This window comes from Monodelphis domestica, chromosome 1 (assembly GCF_027887165.1).
Source record: "Monodelphis domestica isolate mMonDom1 chromosome 1, mMonDom1.pri, whole genome shotgun sequence".
Lineage (NCBI taxonomy): Eukaryota > Metazoa > Chordata > Mammalia > Didelphimorphia > Didelphidae > Monodelphis > Monodelphis domestica.
In genome coordinates, this window is record NC_077227.1 from 382,451,395 (window position 1) to 382,471,539 (window position 20,145).

The window sequence follows — 20,145 nt, forward strand, 5'->3', positions numbered from 1 at the left end:
TGAATGAGTATTAGAAAAACAAGCGAGCAACAGTATCACAGGAGCTGCTTTAAAACATCACAGAACAATTATAATTATAAAAATGCCTAAGAAGGGGGAAATAGAGAATTAGATAAGGAGAACAATAGAGATCACAAGCATGAAACAAAATATAAACAGAACAGTGTTGTTGTTTCCAACTTTTCATGACCACATTTGGGTTTATAAGTGTTTGTAAGATTTTTTAAGATACAGCTACCTGGGAGGCAGCTAGGTGGCTCAGTGGATTGAGAGCCAGGCCCAAAGATGAGAGGTCCTGGGTTCAAATCTGACCTCACACACTTCCTAGCTGTGACCATGGGCAAGTCACTTGACCCCCATTACCTATTTCTTACCACTCTTCTGCCTCGGAACCAATACACGAGATTGATTCCAAGACAGAAAGTAAGGGGTTAAGGAAAAAAAAAAGATATGGCTACTTGCATCCATTATTGAGAGGATCACAAACTACGGGAAATAAGTCTGTTACTACCTTCAGAGGTTTCAAAAGAAGTCATGCAAGAGTATTACCAAAAAGAAAAGAAAAAAGATCTATTGTTTTACAGACATATAAAGTATCATCACTGATATCTGAAAAGCCAAGCAATATGGAAGACATCCAGAAACAGGCCGTTCAACAAAAGCAATAGGTGAATAAATTTATATCCTATTCATGTAATTAAATATTAATCAGAAATTAAGATTAATTAGTCTGAGGGATGTAAAGAAATCCAGAATTGCCTTTTAAAAATAAAATTCAAACTAGACAGATCTAAAGAACCAAAAGATAACCTGCATGTGCATATATACATATATATAGTTATATATATATATATATATATATATATATATACATATATATATATACATGCACACATATTTACTATATATTTGGAAAAATGAATAGGAATTACTGGACAAAGTCAGCTAATGGGAACTCAGAGGGAGAGACTGACAAGTTGTTATAAACATGTTGAAATTAATTTATTTAAATATAAAGTCCTGAGTTTTATTTGGTAGTGTTAAAATTTAAAGATAACGTATCTAAAAGTATGAATGATTAAATGTTTATTATATTACTTTGAATGATACAAAACACTTTTCTCATAAAGAACATAAGCTAGTTAGTACAAATATTATTTATTAGTGTTTTGTAGATCAGAAAATGGAAGCTCAGGAAGGTCAGGATTCTACCAGACTTTAAAAGCATCAGTTCTCTAGAGGGGAGTAATGTGGAGTTTCTTATAATTCAGTGCCATCAGTTTTTAATTATTCATGCTAATCAAGTAAAGGAGCTGCCCTGAGATACACAGCAGATTAACAAGAATTCTTATTTGGCTTCCATATGCAGAACAGTCACATTCTTATCATGCTTTGCAGTTTCTAAAGAGCCTTTTCCACCACAACTTGTGGTGAGGTAAGGGAAAGAGCCTATCACAGCAAATAATGCACTCAAGGAAAATTTTATGTAGACTGCATATTCCTTTCTGTTTGGGGTGCCCTAGCCCTGTCTGACTTGCTTCTTGGGGTTTTGTAAAACAGAGATGATCTTTGGATCTGGGACAAGATATAAGAGGGTAACAATTAGTTAGTTCCCTGTTCTACCATCTCACCTTTTACCCCTAACCCTACACCCACTCTCAGGACCTAATGACTCGGAATCACAGAGCCTGAAGGGGCTTCAGAAATTGTCTGGTCAAATCTCATTTGATGAAGTGGAAAGAACACTTTGAAAATTCTTAGAGACTCAGAATTCTTGGAGACTTAAAGGACTTTAGAACCAAGCATATTAGTACTGGTAGGAGGCTTAGACCAAAGAATGATGGGACTGGAAGAAGCCTTGGAACAGAACATGTGGAAGCTAGAATGAACCTGAGAGATTGGGTAGTGAGTCTCATGTTGCCAAATTCAAAAAGAAACACATCTCTGCTCTGCATATTGACTTTAAAAGCCACAGATTAATGTTATCTATGTTTTTTTTTTAATTTATCTTGTTAAGCATTTCCCAATTTTATTTTAATATGGATCTGGCTGAACTTGGGAGTTTTGTGGTTGCCTGTGACCTTCAGTTCTCCAATTTGACACCTTTTCCTTATGAAATATCCTCATTTTACAGAGAAAGAAACAGAGAAGAGCCAAGGCCACACCTGGGGCCATTGAAAAGTATGTCAGTTCTCAAAGCAGAAGAACCCAGAACCTGGCTGTTGTTGGAAAACAAGCTGCTTCAAAGAAAAAATAATAATAATAAGTAGCCATCATTCCTCCCCTTTCCCTTCCCCACATCATTTTGGCCAAAAATCTTACTCCCAATGAGCTGTGGGCTACTCAGTATGTTTTTTTTCTCTTGCTGAGTTGGGGGGCAGGCAAGAGAGTTTGGAAGGGAAAAGCTGTTTATTATTCAACCTTTGGTTCCAAAGTCGGGCAAACACTGTTTATATGAAACATCAAAAAGCTCTGTCACAGATATCAATCCCATATTGTCTGAGCCTTTGCCAAATCAAATTAGGTTTTTTTGACTTAATATTAAGTTTGACAAGCAAAAAGACTGTGAAAACCAGAATTCCAACTGGGTGTGCCCCTGTAATTCAGTAAATTTTTTTAATGTTAAGATTCCAACAGTAGCCTCATTCTTCATGTCAGGATTAGATTACTGTCTGTATTTATCTTGTCTGGAAATCCACCTCATTGTATCCCTGACTTTTTTACCCCAGCATTCAAATTCTTCAGGAATGGAAGGGAGACAGCAGACTCTGTTTGGGCTGGCAGCTGACTCAAACCTGAGCAGCCTGACTGGTCCTCCTCGTAGATACTTGGCCTTGATGTTCAGGAACCTCCTATTATGCTCATTTAGATGGGATAAGGCTAATATCTGTCAACCTTCCATCCCATCCACCCTCCAAAGAGAAAATAATTTGATAAACCATGCTCCTTAAATCACAGACAATATGATATCTCTCATATCCATTCCCTTTTTTCCATCTACACAGCTACTTTCCAGGGATACACCATCATCATATCTTACCTATCTTTTTGTAATTGTCTTCTAATTGGCCTACCAGCCTCAAGGGCCCTCTCTCCAACCCATCTTCCACACAGCTGCCAAAGTGATCATCCTAAACCACAGTTCTAACTGGGGTGCTCCTTGTGCTCAATAAACTCCACCAGTTTCTTATTGCCTGTAGGTGTAATAGATGATATTGGAGGGTATATTTGATGGATACTAGATAAGTAATGGATCAGGTAGTTATCTTCTTTTTGCCTAACCTCCTCCCTTTTGTACCTCCCTATTCAGAAGCCTTTCAGCCTTCCCTACCCCCCTTCTTCAGTCTCCTTCAAGTCATTCAGTGGGAGCTGTGAGATTTCAATGAAATAGTTCTTAATCTTTTTTGTCAAACAAGAGGTTTATTTGGGGAAGACAGTACAAGGGTGGAGGATGGAGGTAAGAGGGGTGGGATATCCCTATTCTCTACAGTGAGTCTTAGATTGGAGGATATTGAGGGAAATGGCAATTCAGTCACTAGCATGAAACACAGTCAGTCAGAGAGAGAGATATGGACTATTGTCCTTTTTCTTCTTCAAATTAGCCAGATCACCTCCAACTTGATTATCCCAAGTCCCGAAAACCCAGCTTCTTCCTTCACATCAGCCAGAAAGTCAAAGACCTAGAAAAAGTCCAGCCATTGGCTTGGCTCCAAACCATTTTTTCCAGTCACATTCCAAATGGAATCTTCATTTGACTGACTGACCCATCTCTAGATTCTGTCCTTTGCATGCATTTTCTTATAATTTCTCTCTTCTCCACATAGGATAAAATATAAAATCCTTTGTTTGGCTTTTAAAGACCTTCATGTCCTGGTCCAGACTTTCCAGCATTTTCTGGTACAAACTGGCTATTTTATTATATTATTCATAATAAAGTATTATTTATTTATAAGGTCCTTACATATAACACTCTTATTTGCCTACATGCACCTTTCAAATTGCAATCTTCTATACCAAGAATGGATTCCCGACTCCCTTGCTTTTCTCTTTTTTTAATCAATTTGTTTGTTACATTAAAATAGCCCATCAACTCTCTCCCTCCCTCCCCCATTAGAGAAGGTATCAATGGGCAAAAAGAAATAGATATACATAAAAGTATGTCTTATTTATTTCTCTCAATTTTTTTGGAAGTGGACATACACAATTCATTTTTCAAATAATATTGCTGTATATAATGTTCTCTTATTTCTGCTTGTTTCACTCTTCATAATTTCATGTAAGTCTTTCCATGTTTTTCCAAAATTAATCTGCTCATCATTGCTTATGCTGCAATAGTGTTCCATCACACTTATATGCTTCAACAGCTTCTTTAGCCATTCCCAAACTGATGGATATCCCTTCAGTTTCTATTTATTCATTACCAACAAGAAAGATGTTATAAATATTTTATAGCATATAAATTATTTTCTTTTTTCCCTAACCATCTTAGGAAATACACCTAATAATGGTACTAATGTCAAAAAATATACACAGGTTTATAACATCGGGGGCACAATTCAAGATTGTTTACCAAAATGATGGATCAGTTCACAGTTCCACCAACAGTATAAGTCCCTACTTTTTCACATTCCCTCCAGCATTTGTCATTTTGAACTTTTATTATTTTAATCAATCTGATAGGTGAGAGATGATATCTCCAAGTTGTTTTGATTTGTATTTCTTTACTTAATAATGATTTAGAGCATTTTTCATATATATGTATATAACTTTGCTTTTTTATCTAAAAACTTCTCATATTTTTTCTTCATTTGTCATTTGAGAAATAGCTAATATTTTTGTGTTTAACAAAGTTACATATTTTAGATATATAGCTGTGATTATTTTAAATGGCTTATCTCTTAACTACCTCTTCTTATAAGACTGTGGGTTACATATAAAAATGCTAATGATTTATGTAGGTTTGTTTTATGTCATATCACTTTGCTAAATTATTAATAATTTCAAATAAATTTTAGTTGAATCTCTAGGATTATATATATATATATGTATGTATATCATATCTTCCACAAAAAGATAGTCTTATTACTTCTTTGCCCATTATTTCTTTTTCTTTTTTATTGCTATTGCTAGCATTTCCAATACAATATTAAATAAATACTGGTGATAATGGGCATCCTTTTTAACTTCTATTCTTAAAGAAAGTAAATGTTTGCTGATAGAGTTAAGTATATACTTCTTATTAATCCAAGGAAAAAATCTATTTTACCTGTGTTTTCAAGAATTTTTAATAGGAATTATTATTGTATTTTGTCAAAAGTTTTCCAAATTAGTATTTAATTGGGGATTTTTAATTTGTTCTTTCTTTTTTTAATTGTATGTACAATTCATTTATAAGTTTTCTGTATTTTATTGATATAAGCGTTTAGAGATATATTTTTTCTATAATTACTGCTTTTGCTGTATCCCACAGGTTTTGGTATGTTGTCTCATTTTCAACAATTTCTTCAACAAAAGTATTTATTGCTTTGATTATTTGATCTTTAACCCACTCATTCTTTAAGAATAAGGTATTTAGTCTTAAACTAATTTTTATTTTATGTTTCTATGGCCCATTATTAAATATAATTTTATTGTATTATCATCCACAGGGTTACATTTAATTTTTCTGCATCTAACTACAAAGTTTTTATGTCCTAATATATGGTCAGTCATCTGTCCTTCTTAGAATCTTTTGATACTTTACAGATTCCATTCAAATGTCTTCTGTAGGAAATGTCTGATCTTCCCTAATAGATGCAAGTGTTTCCTTCATAGAGCCCCAAAATTACATTGAATTTACTTGTATATACTTATATATATTGGCCCTCCCAATGTAAGCTCCTTGAAGGTAGGGTCTGTTTCACTTTTTTTTTTATCTCCAACACATTGTACAATGCCTGGTACATGGTAGGAATTAATCAATACTTATTGAATAATAACTTTTTTAATATACATGGTATAGTAGAGAAAGCACTGGACCTTGTAATGAGCAGACCTGAATTCATATCTTAACTCTAGCACTTAAGGATTGTGGTCACACTAGGCCGTATTCCTAAAACAAAAGGGTAAGACAGAAAACCAGCCAGAATTACTGATGATTCCATAACTGCAAAGGAATTTTAACAGCTCCTAATTTGTCTAGCTATCTCCACCCAAATGTAGGCAGTGCAGTAGAGTAGAAAAACTAAAACAAAACAAAGCATTGTATTAGGAATCTAAGGCTCTAAGTCAGGATACTAGTCTATGAATTACTATAGACATGATGATGGACAAATCGCTTCTTCTTCTTAAACCTCATTGCTTTTCCTTCAATATTAAGAGGTCAGGCTTTATTATCTCTAAAGATAACTTTGAGTTGAGACCCTATGGTTTAATATCATTTTGGTAGGAGATTTATAATTAAAAACCCTCAGATACCTTTTGCTTAATATCATACTATTGAATGTTTTTATTATTGACTTAAAGACATATGTCAAGTATATGTCTTATCCATGTAGGTCTTATAAATGGGTCTGCCTAAATGAAACTCACAAGGAGGCATGATTTGATATCTCTAGAATTTTATAAAAATTTTCCAAAGAAGACTTTAATTGCTGCCTGGAAGGGAATGTAAATCTTGAAATCTCTCAAACTTGTGAATGTTAAAAATTTCTCCATTGGGGAATCCTCCATTGGAACAAATTCCCTACTGGAAAACATTCCCCATTTTGATGTGAGAACTCACCAGGATCAGAAATGGGAGGACCTCTACTCCACCTGTACTTAAGACTGCTTTAGGGGAGAAAACTCCTTGCTAAACAATGAAAGTACTTGGATCCATGCTTATGATGAGGCAGAGAGTTCTTTGAGCCATGCCTGTTTTTAGAATTGATACAATGGGATGCTAGGTACCTATAAAGGTCGGGCAGGTTTTCTCTTCATGGGATTAGTTGACTCAGCTGTGTTTTCTCTGGTTCAGACTTACTGAGGGGATTAGTTGCCACAACAGTGTTTTCTCTGGTTCAGACTTACTGAAGGGATTAGTCGACTTAGCTAGAATTCAGATGGGCTGTCTTTTAGAAAACATCTACGGTGATTGGTAGATGGAAGAACTTAGGGGAGGTGACATAGGAAAAAAAACCCTATATAAGAAAAGGAATCTCTTGAGCAAGGGATCCTTACATCCTTAAATCCTTGGGTCCTTGGAGATAGATCCTTTTGGAGGAGGCCCTTTGAAGATCTCTTGAGAAGAAGTCCCTTGGGAGGCTGACTCTGGCTGGAACTCCCTCAGGGGAGACTCTGTTCCCCAGGCATCCTTGCTTAAGACAAATCTTGTGGGGAGTGATAAAAGAATGACTGACTGATCTCTCTCTCTTAAGACTCAGGTCTAGGCCATGTTGGCTTAAGGCCCTTCATACTTATTTCCTTTTTCTCTCTTTCTTTGAGTACTCATTGTATTATAAATTAAAATCTCTACAAAACCCAGTTGAGTTGGGTATGTTGAATAATTGGGAATGTTTCCCTGGCGACCACCTTATATTTGATTTAAAAACCAAGACACTGTAGTGAAACATTTTCTGCGGTCAAATTTACTCACCCTCTCTTATATCTATTACAATTTGTATCTTCCACCATTTTAACTCACTACAGTTTACAACCACAACAATTTTAAATCTTACAGGAGTAGGAGATTGGGGCAATAAAGTTGATTGGCTTTGCTCTCTGGAGAGAAGAAATTCCAGGCTAGAATCATATATCTCTTCCCCATTAAATAATTAGTTTAACAGAGTTGATTTTTAGGTTCTTATCACTTTCCTGATCTCTTTCTTTCAATGGAGAGTGACTAAGTTATAAATGAAAGCTTGACTCTCTTCCTACCAAATGCTAGCTAATTAGAGACCATAACAAACAATGAATACTGAATAAACACATTCATCCAAGTTAATAGAAAACAGAAATTACAGAAGTTATACAAATTTGAATACTAGAAAATATAGAATGGATGAACTCTGAGATGAGACATCTCAGATTGATAAAGAACAGGGAGGGAGGGAGGGAGAGAGAGAGAGAGAGAGAGAGAGAGAGAGAGAGAGAGAGAGAGAGAGAGAGAGAGAGAGAGAGAGAGAGCAGAATCTCACCCAAGGGGATATTTCCTAAAGTCTCTTGTATAACAATCTGGAAATAGGGACCTGCTCAAGGTGCCACCTTCTTTATATGTCAGCTTCTTCCCAAAAACTTTCTCTACCACTGCAGAACTCTGTCTAAAGATAGTCTAGGTCCACATGAGTCCCATTTCGAAACTGGAATCTAGAAAATGCATCCCTCCTTTTCTAAGTTCTTACCACCTTCATGTAAGCATGGGGTATTGAATAATTGTTTTCTTCATCCATGAAGTCTTATGCCAGTGCCCATGCTAGAACCACTAGGTTACACATTAATAGCATAAAATATAGAGAACATACAAAGCTTAGAGGGATACCTGACCTCCAGGGTGACAATGTCAGAATCCAAAAAGCTCCTGAATCTTTGGTACATTAACCTGAAATCTAATAAGCTGAAATTCAGTAGGGATAAACATAGAGTTTTATATTCTAATTTTAAAAAATCAACTTCACAAGTGCAATATGTGAGAGATATAGTCAGAAAATAGTTTGTCTGAAAAAGTGTTTTATTGATTATTCATTCAATGTGAGTTAGCAGTTTTAGTTGCAGAAAAGCTACAATAATCTTAGGCTACTTTAAGAAAAACTTTCTAAGAATAAGGAAAGAATAGTCTTTCTATTTTGTCCCAATCAGACCACATCTTCTCAATACGTTGTCCTAAGTTCTGGGTGCAAGATTTGAGAATAATCTTGATAACCTGGAGAACATTTGGGAAAAGGGGAGAGTGAAAAGGAATAGTGAATAATATTGAGTACTTATCATACAAAAGTAGGCTGGAAAATGTTCAATCATTTTTCAGTCATGTTCTACTCTTTGTGGCTTCATTTAAAGTTTTCTTGGCAAAACTCATTTTATAGCTTATTTTACAGGTGAGGAAATAAAGGCAAACAATTAAGTGGTTTTCCTAGAATCACATAATCTGTAAGTATCTGAGGATAGATTTGAACTTAGGAAGATGAGTCTTCTTGATTTCTGGCGAGGCATTCCATCTACTTTGCCACCTGGCTGCCTAGGTTGAAAGAGAAGAAGAGAAGATTTAGGAGAATCAGTCAGTGAACATTACTAGCCTAGTATATATCAAGGCTCTTTACAAAGTACTGAGGGTATAAAAAGAGACAAAAGACAATCCCTGCACTCAAGGAGTTCACAGTCTAATGGATAGTGATCTTCAGATATTTGAAGGACTCATATGTAGAAGAGGGCTTACACTTATTCTGATGGCACCAAAGAAGAGATTCAGAAGCTGTGATTAAATCAAATTTAGGACTGAATTTAGATTTAACATTGGGATTAACTCCCCAATAATTAGAGCTATTCGATCTCTGGAAGGATTGATCTCCCTCCATTGAAGACAAGCTCCCTAGGTCAAGGTCTAATTATTTTTATTACTTTTTCACTGATGCCTGGCACAGAGTTGATTGTTTGATATTTTAATGGGAATTCCTCTAAATTATGGGTTGGACTAGATGGCCACTTTAAAATTCTGTGATTTTGTGAATCTGAATTCTGTGTTTACTCTTGTTTTAGTATTGGGGGATCAGCTGTAAGAACACTGATCTATATTTTGAAAACATTACTTTTGCATGTGACACCCAGGTAATTACAATCTTTGAATAGGTATATATGGTTGTAGAGGAAGAGGAAATGAATGGGAGACCTATAGGGACAGACTGATAGAGATTTCATTCAGACAATGAAAAAGAACCATCTAGGTCTGTGTTGGTGAACATATGACACAGATCCTGCTCCCTTCCCCCTCTCCATGCCTGAAGACATTTTTTTCATGTCACCCGCCATTCTGCCCAGCAGTATAATGGAAGCGCTTCCTCCCTAGCCTGTCTAAGGTAAGGGGGTGGCTCACATGCATCATGAGAGTGTAGTTTGGGCACTCGGTGTCTAAAAGGTTTGCTATGACTGAGCTAGGTCATTGTTCATACAGTTCTTGCTATTTAAGGCACTGATCACTAAGGTGAGTTTATTCATTGATTCAACAAATACTTCAGGCAGATCACCTGGGATGAGAGAATGAATAATGATAGCTAGGCAACATCTATGTAACTCCTACTAAGTGCCAGTCACTGTGCTGAGTACTTTATAAACATCATTTCATTGATATTCACAACAATCCTCAGATAGATAGATAGATAGATAGATAGATAGATAGATAGATAGATAGATAGATAGAGATATACATGAAAGTTATAGCCTGTGAAGGGGATAAAACAGAAATGCTGATAACTATAATATAGACCACTAAGTTTTAAAGCATATTAAAGACATGCAAATTCTTATGTGATGTGGGTTCTGGGGGGAAAGGCTAAAAGGAAGCCTTCGATCAATTGCCATTGGAATTGAACATTCAAGGATGGGCTTTAAAGGAATTCAACAAACAAAAGGGGGGAAATAGGACATTCTAGGAAAAGGGATTATTATAAATTGGAAACAGGAAAACTCAGAGAATGTTCAAGGCACAGAAAGTAGCTCATTTTGACTATATCATAGAGTGTGAGGCATAGAAATGTGCCATGTTACTAGATTTGCTTTGCCTTAAATGACAAATAAAAGGGAGAAAAAAGAAAATGAGACATTGATTTTTGGACAGAAAATGTGAGCATTTATTTTCCTTGGATAAGGATACTTATTATAATTTATTACATATTTATAACAAATCATGTGTGCTATATTATTGTTTACATATTATATTGTTATATATAAAAATAAAAATAAATGGTAACTCGAAACAAAAAAGAAAAAGTTATGAAAAATTAGCCTCATTCCTTTTTTTGGTAGAGTTAATAATTCAAGGGAATGTCCAAGTGTGCCTGGATTTCAATCAATCAATTAACCAACCAACTAGGCTTTATTAATTGCCCACAATATGCCAGGCACTGTGATGAATAGGCCTTTTAAACATATGCTGAAGTAACACAAGATTCCTTGAAAGATGTAATAGCTATAATAATTTCTTATATAATCATCTTATCATTAATATCAATTGAAAAATGAAAGAGGGAGAGGGATGTTTCACCAATGGTGTTCACTACTGTCAAATATGACGTCCAATATAGAGTTCAAATGGAATCGAAATTCGATATAGATGTGTTTCTTCAGATATTTCTATTTACAAATGATGTGCTAATTGCTTCAAGCCTCAGAACACTGTAGGACTTCCTCAATGAGCTCCAAAAACATTAAAGGAATTTAGCTCAATTATTTATTTTAAAAAACCTTAAATGAATAAAGAATAATTATTGCCTGAACTGCAATATACAGGTGAATGTTAGTTCATACCTCTGAAGATAGACAATGAATGGATCAAAGTTTTAATTTGAAAGAGATCAGGATAATTTGCCTTTAGGAAACTTCATTAATTTTAATGGCTTTTAGCTCCCTGATTCCAAGGGATATATTTTAAAACAATAATTCTCTTCCAATGATGCTATATACCTGCAAATCATGCAATATCACTTTCTAAAAGATTATAGTTCCAAGTCATCTAGTGTCATAGTTCAAGAAATCATAGAAGAAAACTCTCAGATCTCTAAGAATCAGAGGGAAAAGTAGAAATTGAAGCAATTAATTAGTCCCCTCTTGAAACTTCCAAATAAAAATGCCAAAGAATATTATAGCTAAAATCTAGAGTTTGCAAGTCAAAGAAAAAAAAAAGAAAAACTTCAAGTAGCTAGAAAGAAAGAATCTAAGTACAGAGTAGCCATAGTCAAGATCACACAAAATTTAGCATCCCCTACTCTAAAGTAATGGAAAGCTTGAAATATAATATTCAAGAAGAAAAAAGATTTTGGTTTATATTGAGAATAACTTATCCAGAAAAGATGAGTACAATCCTACATAAAGAAACTGAATTTTTAAAGAAATAGGGAACTTCTAAGCATTCCTGATGAAAACTAAACAAAACAGAGTTTGATAGAAAATTTGACACCTATTTCTATATTATTGATTTTTGCTTTAGAGCTATCTCTTAAAACCCAAAGCCCAATTCATATACCCATATATACAAATGATAAGTAATAAGTCATGTTTTTCTTTATCACTTATCTCTTTGGAGGTGGATAAATTTTTTCATTATGAGTCCTTAGAGATTTTCTAGGATCATTTTATTGATTAGAGGCTAAACTTTCACATTCGACCATCATTACAATATTGCTATTGCTGTGTATAATGGTCTCCTTGTCTTGCTCACTTCACTTGCATCATTAAATATAAGTTAGAAAGGACTTTAAAATTTCATCTAGTCCAAACCTCATTTTACAGAAAAAGTAACTGAGGCCTAGTGAAATTACATGAGTTTCTCAAAGTCAGAAGGCTCATAAATGTCCAAGCCAGGGTTTTCACTCAGATCTGATTCCTGGTCTAGCACATTTTTCATTACATCATATTACTTCAGAAAGTTCAGAGTTTGTTGTCCATATGCAAACATGTCCAGAATTAATGAATTATTTTTTCTTACTGGGGCTAAAAAGTCTTTCAAGAGCATTTTCCTTAGATATTTCTGAGTTTTTTCCCCTCAAAATAATAAAATTACTCTCCTGCTAGGTGTTAGGATCAGTTGCTATTGCTATAGAACACTAGCCAGAAAACATTTTAAGGAATTATTTTTAAAAGATGGAAACTTTGCCAGGAAAAATTGCCATGATTAAAAGCTTACATATTGGGGAAAGCTCTAGTTGTTTTCATTTTCTTTAACCTAATTTATTCGTTGCTAGTGCCACAAAGTAAAGAAGACTGAAGTAAAAGTTCAATACGTGTAATCCTAATAGTTTGAAGCATTGACTGATCATCTGTGACCAAATCAACATGGGATTATTGAAATGGTTGCCTGTGAAGTTAGTTCAAGCCCCCAGAGTCAATGGAACACTAGCCAGGTTTTTTAGTGGAATGAGCCCTGCATTTGAAATGAGAATGTATGAGATTATATTCTCACTATAATTTAATAGCCATATAAACTAGGCAATTCACTTAACCACTCTAGGGTTCAGTTTTTTTTTTCATATATAAAATGAGGTGGTTGAATTTGATGACTAAGACATTTTAGTTCTAGTGATAAACAGTTTGTTTCATTTGTTTGAAATATGGCAAAATATGACATTAGATCCAAAGGTTCTCCAAGATGTTCCATTTTAGAACATATTAGGATATCAAAATTTCTTTTCTCATCCTATTCCCTTGAACCTTGCTTATAAACTGTACTCCATTTAGCTCTATACCTTATTCCTAGTATACTATGGCTCTAGGGGTCTATGACCCTCACACATAGTTTTCATTGGTGTTACATTCAACAACTAGTCCATAGTCACAGCAAATCCCTGTCACCCTAAGACTTCAGTCACCACTTAATTAATTTTCATATGGGTTCTAAGATAATCAATTGTATATTATGGTACTTATTAAAAAAACTTTTAAAATTGCATTATCTCTGTCACTAATTAATCAATTAATTAGTCCTGAGCCTTTATCCCATTATACTGAAAATCGTTTATTTGTTAAACTAAAAAAATTTCTTTTCCATAAGCTTATACTCATCTTTCTCTCATTAACAACCCTCTCCCCTAATCTCCTAGGCTTAAATAAACATATAGGGAACTGGCTATAAATTTCTTATCAGTGTAAGACAATAAAACAAAGATAAAAATAATTATTTATAATATCCCTGCTAGGGAAAGATCACAACCAGAATCAACTCTAACTATATTCTTTATTGACCTAAGGAATTCTCCTCAGGTCTGGAAAGAGAGTCCCATCATTCAATTCCCTCCATAGAACAGCAAAAGTCTCTCATGACACCAGAGAAAGAACTTATAAATAGAAACAAGTAAGACAGTTTTATATATACATATATGTTGTTGTCAAATGATACCTTTTCTAATGGGGGAAGAGGAGAGAGGGAAGGAGTTAAATGGGTAATTTAAAAGGAACAAAGAAAGAAAAATATTTACATGTATTATATGTAAAATATGTTATGTACATAATTATATGTTATATGTAGGACACAATAAATAATAATATAAAATAATTATATATTATAAATATCATATTGCAATATGGTTTTCTTAGCCCTTTTTCTCTGATCCTCACTCATTCTCTCTTCAGATAGTTGATTTATTATTTTTAATTCCAAATTTTACAAAACCAGATGAAACAAGCATTTCCATATACAAATAAAAGAAAGATTATACATAAGTGAAATCACATGTCTCTTATATGTTTAATTTACTTTGTTTCATATCTACATAATAAATCCTATTCACCAGTGTTTCAGCCCTTCCCTCCCCTCCCCCAATCACAGGAGTTATCATCTGGGACACTGACAATTTCATACAAATTAAGTCTCACGTTTTCACTTTTCAATTGGCAATTTGGTAGTAACACTAAAATTATATTCTTCTAGTATTAATTCTGTAGCTTTGTATAATGTTTTCTTGGTTCTAATCATTTCACTATTGGTTATCCCATCTAGTTCTTTCCAAGTTTTCCTTTTAATTAGCCTGTTCATTATTTATTATGACACAGTAGTATCCCATCACAACCATAAACCATAATTTATTTAGTCATTCCCTAATTGATGGGCATTCCCTCAATTTCCAGTTCTTTATCACCACAGAGAGCTTCTATAAATATTTGGAATCATTTTGGTTCTTTTCCTTTTTAACCTGATCTCCTTGGGAAACAGATCCAGCAATTGTGTTGCTAGGTCTAAGGGTATATACCTTTTGTAACTGGGTGTTGTTCCAAATTACTTTCCAAAATGGTTAGATCAGTTCACAGCTCCACTAACACTGTATGTGTTCCTATTTTTCCAAATTCCCATCAACATTTGTCATCCCATACTTTTGTCATTTTAGCCAGTCTGAGATGATATCTTAGAAATGTTTTGGTTTGCAGTTGTAATTTAAAGCATTTTTTTTCATATACCTATGTATGGCTTTGATTTCTTTATCTGAAAAATTTTTGTTCATATTTATTGCCCATTTATCTATTGGGGGATGGTCTGTATTGTTATAAGTTTGACAATGTTTTCTACATGTTTTAGATATGAGATATTTTCCAAGGAGCTGCCTATAAAATTTCCCCCCAGCTTTCTGTTTGCCTTCTAATCTTGTCAATATTTGTCTTATTTGTACAAAACCTTTTCAATTTAATATGCCCCAAATTACCCATTTTACATTTTACAATACTCTCCATCTCTCAATGACTGATAAATTTCTCTCCTACCCAGAAATCTGATAGGTAATATGTTCTTTTCTTCTACAGTTTATTCTCTAGAATCATTATTCAACTCTCAAGCCTTCTCACAGATTCATCAAAAATGACAGCTAACCTCTAATTCCACAAAGCTCTATTCCCACTTAAAGAAAGTAACCAAGTCCATTGCCTTTGTGGGAGGTCTAATGAAACTGATGTTACATTACTTGTAATATTTTAATGTCAGACTATAAGTTAAATGACATAAAAGCCCTAAAAGCTAATAGGGTACTGTTACATGAATTGAGGTCTAATATTCAGGATATAATCTGTCTTTCTGCAACTTCTACCTGCTGCTGTTCACTGTTGACAACATAGGAATAGAAAGTACAGACTTAGCAGGATCCTCAGGGGTTACATTTGGAGGATTGACTTTATTTTTGGACAGCATGTTTCAGGCACCAGTTGGCAAGCTGGAGTGTATCCAGAGGATGGTTACTAGGATGACAAAAAGACTAGAGGCCTTGGTATATGGAAAACAATTAAAGGAAATGGAGGGAATAAATGGATCATGATAGCTATCTTCTTCAAGTTTAGGACAGTCTTGTGGATAAAAAATTTGGCTTATACCATTGGACCTTAGAGGGTTGAACTAGGAACAATAGGGGGAAATTACTCAGAAGGAAACTTTCAATAGAAAACACATTTCTCTTTTGGTCAAATAGAGTTAAAGTTGATATAAATTAAGTGAAAAATATATGTATATATATCTATCACACAAGCATATAAATGGAGAAATAGAGAAAGAGAGAGGAGAGAGAAAGGGGGGAGGAAAAGAGACAGACAGACAGAAGGGAGGTGGGGAGAAGAGAGATTGGAGGGAAAAAAACTCACAAGTGGATTTCCCCAAAGTGAAAAGGACTGCCTCAAGTAATAGGGAGTTCTGTACCATTGGTGATTTTCAAATGAAAACTGGATAACTGCTTGTCAGGGATATTATAGAGGGAATTCCTACCCAAGTAGATGTTCTCTGGGGTCCTTTCCAATTCTGAATTTCTATGATTCTGTATGTCTGATGTTCATACAATGAAATCAAGATCCCAAGGAGGTTTTATGTCTTAAAAGTTCCCTATCAGTAGAAATGAGAAGTTCCTAAGAGCCTTCCTATTCTAGAAAACCCATTGCAAGGTACTCCTTTTGCAGATTCCTGTTGGAACCCTAAGCTCCAAACAAGATCCAACTTTGAACAGATGTTCCAAGGATTACTCTTCCTGAAATCACCTTAATCTTCTCTCCTACTTTTGAATCACAAACTATCCAGTTCATTATATTCAAAAGGAAATAGATCTTTGATTTCAACCTGATGAAACCTTAGAATTTATTTCTTCTATAGTCTTCTTGCTTCGTAGATAAGAACAATGAGGATCACAAAAAGCAAATGGTTTTCCAAAGGTCACACAGGTAAATAGAAGAACCATGAATCAAACCCATGTTCTTTGATTCCAAATCAAGAATTCTTCCAATTATATCAATCTGATGTTTACTATTACCTTTTGGGATGTTGAGAAAGCTGCTCCTACTCTCTAGATCTAAGTTTCCTCATCTATCAAATAGGTATGATCTACAGTTGAACTGATCTTGATAGATCATGGAGTTAAAGTCCTGACATTTGACTAGTGTAGAAATTGAAGTTACTTGCTCAAGGTTCCCTTTAAGCTAGTAGCAGAATTAAGACTTAGAGTTCAGAATTCAGGATCATAGGATTTTAGAGCTAGAATGAGACCTTAACCATGAAACAGGAACCCTCAGAGATCATTAAGTACCAATAGGTCACTGAAGACTAAGTAACTTGGGTTTCCTGGGGAAAGTACAACTTTCCAATTCATTGCAAACAGTAGTAATCCCTGACAGAATACTAGCTGTGTGTGTAATAAGCACCAAATATAATACAGAATCTAATCTGATTCTTCATCTAAAGGTCATATGGTCAGCTGCAATTAATTCAATTCAACTTAACATTTTTTCAGTATCTAACCGTTCAAAGCTCTTGAACTTTGAATTCCAGGTTGAGAATCTTGTGTTTTGTCCTTGAAAGGAAGGGAAGGGAATAAGCATTTATATAGTTTCTACTATGTTCCAGAAACTATGCTAAGTGCCTTTTACTAATATTATATAATTTGATGCTCACAATAATTCTGCAAGATGGGTACTATTATTATCTTCATTTTATAGCTGAGGAAACTGGGGTAAAAAAAAGAGGTTAAGTGACCTTCCCAGAATTAAACAGCTAGTAACTATCTGGGGCTGGACTTGGAATCAGGCCTTCTTGACTCCAGGTCCATCACTCACTCCACCATGAATTGATTACCAAGCTGAAAATCAAAAAGTTCCAATACTGTCATGGAAAAAGCATTGGCCAAGGAATCAGAAGAACTGAATTTGGGGGCAGTAAAATGGCTCAGTGGATTGAGAGTCAAGTCCAGAGATGGGGGGTCCTGAGTTCAAATCTGGCCTCAGATACTTTCTAGCTGTGTGATCCTGGGCAAGTCACTTACCCCCCATTGCCTAGGCCTTACCACTTTTCTGCTTTGGAACCAATACACAGTATTGATTCCAAGACAGAAGGTAAGGGCTTTAAAAAATAAAAATAAAACAACTAGATCATTGATAAACTATATAGCAGGATGTTGAACTCAACTAGAAATAGGAGTCATTAATCTGTACAAGAAGGATCTCTGCAGGCTGCGTGTTGACTGAGTTTTGAAATGCGGTGTCTCTATTTTATTGTATTTTTATTTGTTTATTTTCTAATCACATTTTAATATGGTTTGTGATGTACTTGAGTGGGTCATGACCTATATTTGATGCCTCTCTTGCACAGCATCCAGAGGAAGGAAACCATTATGATGATAATAATAGGTAACATATATTGTCTTATGGTTTGCAAAGTGCTTTACAAATATGATCTCATTTCATCCTAAAAACTCTGGGATGTAGATAATTACTACTATATTCCCATTTTACAGATGAGAATACTGAGGAAAGCAAAGGTTAAATTACTTAACTAAGGTCACCTGACTAGCAAGTATCTGATTCTGGATTTGAATCTTCCTGACTCCAGGTCCAGTCTTCTATCCACTCTGCCTTTATGAAAATACTTAAGAAGACTTTACCAGAAGAGGGTTTGTTGAATGAACTAAGGATGTTTCATCCGGAAAAATAGATTTTTATGTATCTCAGACATACCAAAAGTTGGGGTAGTAGAGAATGAGGGAATGTAAAATAAAACTAAATTTGGCATCAGAAGGTAGGAGATTAAATCCTGGTATAATATATGGCCAGTCAGGAGGGTCACACCCATCTACATTGGAAAGAGGGAAAGAGAGTTGAGAGAATTGGGGAGAGAGGAAAGGGATGGCTTCCCCTTCCCCCCTGTTTCCCTTTGGGAAAGGTAACCCAGATGGGTCTTCTTGAGGGACTGAATATGTCTCCTCAGGGAGTGGGTCTGGAAGATGGAGGTTAGCTTGTAGGCAAAAGCTTTAATGAAGTAATTCACTGCCTCCCTTCTTGATCTCAGCTATTGTTGAGAGGCAGGATAGACTTTCCTCCCTCTGAGTCCTTCCAGTACCCGGACTGCCACTTCTTCCCTTTAAACCCTGGGTTTACTCCTCAGCCCCAGGGAGAGGATTGCTCTTTGGATATAGTTGTTGGTTCCCCAGGGTCTTGAGCTAATCCTCCTCTTTGGGGAGAGATATAGTTCTCCCCAAATCTTGAGTCCCCTTCTTTAGTGTCAGAAAGCAAACAGACCTAATCTAAGTAGTAACACTTTTAATTAGAAGCACTCAGGGAAGGGAAGAATGAAGGTATTGGGTGAGGAGAGTGGGTAGCAGGAATCCCTATTTACTGGCAGACTGACCCCACAAATCTCTGGGGTCCAGGCTCTTGGCCTCAACCCCTCTTCTGGTCAGATGCTGTGTATGTCCCCACTCTTGAACTAATCTGGTTAGGATGATGGAGTTCAGGTGAAATTGGAGATAGAGAGGTGGAGAGTAATCCTTGGAGTGGATTTCCTCAGTAGATGGCTTCTTTCAAAGTCCAGTCTACAATATTTTAGCTAAATAAGAGATTCAGGGGTTCACTGGGAAGCAGTTGATGTCCAGGGAGATCCCCAGTCTCAGAGGTCCTTTTCTCAGGCTCTCAGTTGGAGGAGTGAGTTGAGCTGGCAGTTTTGAGTTCCCACAGCTTCTGTTCTCTCCCTGGAATCATGGGGTTTTTCCTTTCTGCCCCTCCCCCACATGGGCTGCTTCTTGCTCCACTGGATCCAATTTCTCTCTTTTGCATTTTCCTCTCTTACCCTGGCTATACCAGTCAACAAGTTCCTTCTTTTTCCAAGCCTCAGTTTCTACTGGACCAGAAAACTTCCAGGTCCTTTCCAGCTCTGCACCCTATCATTGTGTTTCTACTGCTAAAGGAGAGAACTCAACCACTATAAAACAAGGGCCATTGTTATTGACTGACTTCTTCAAATAATGTGTAAATACAGATTGAGGAAGAGGGAAAAACCATTATCTAAAGTCTATACTTGACATTTTTGTTTCCTATTTCATGTACTGGTTTTAAAACTTTAATTAAATCACTCTTTATAGGATCATGGCTGTAGAACTAAAAGGAACCTCAGAGGGTTTCATCTTCATCATATTGATCATACCTTTGTTGACTTGGTAAAGTCATTCTAACACAAGAATGCCATTTTACCTAGCTCTT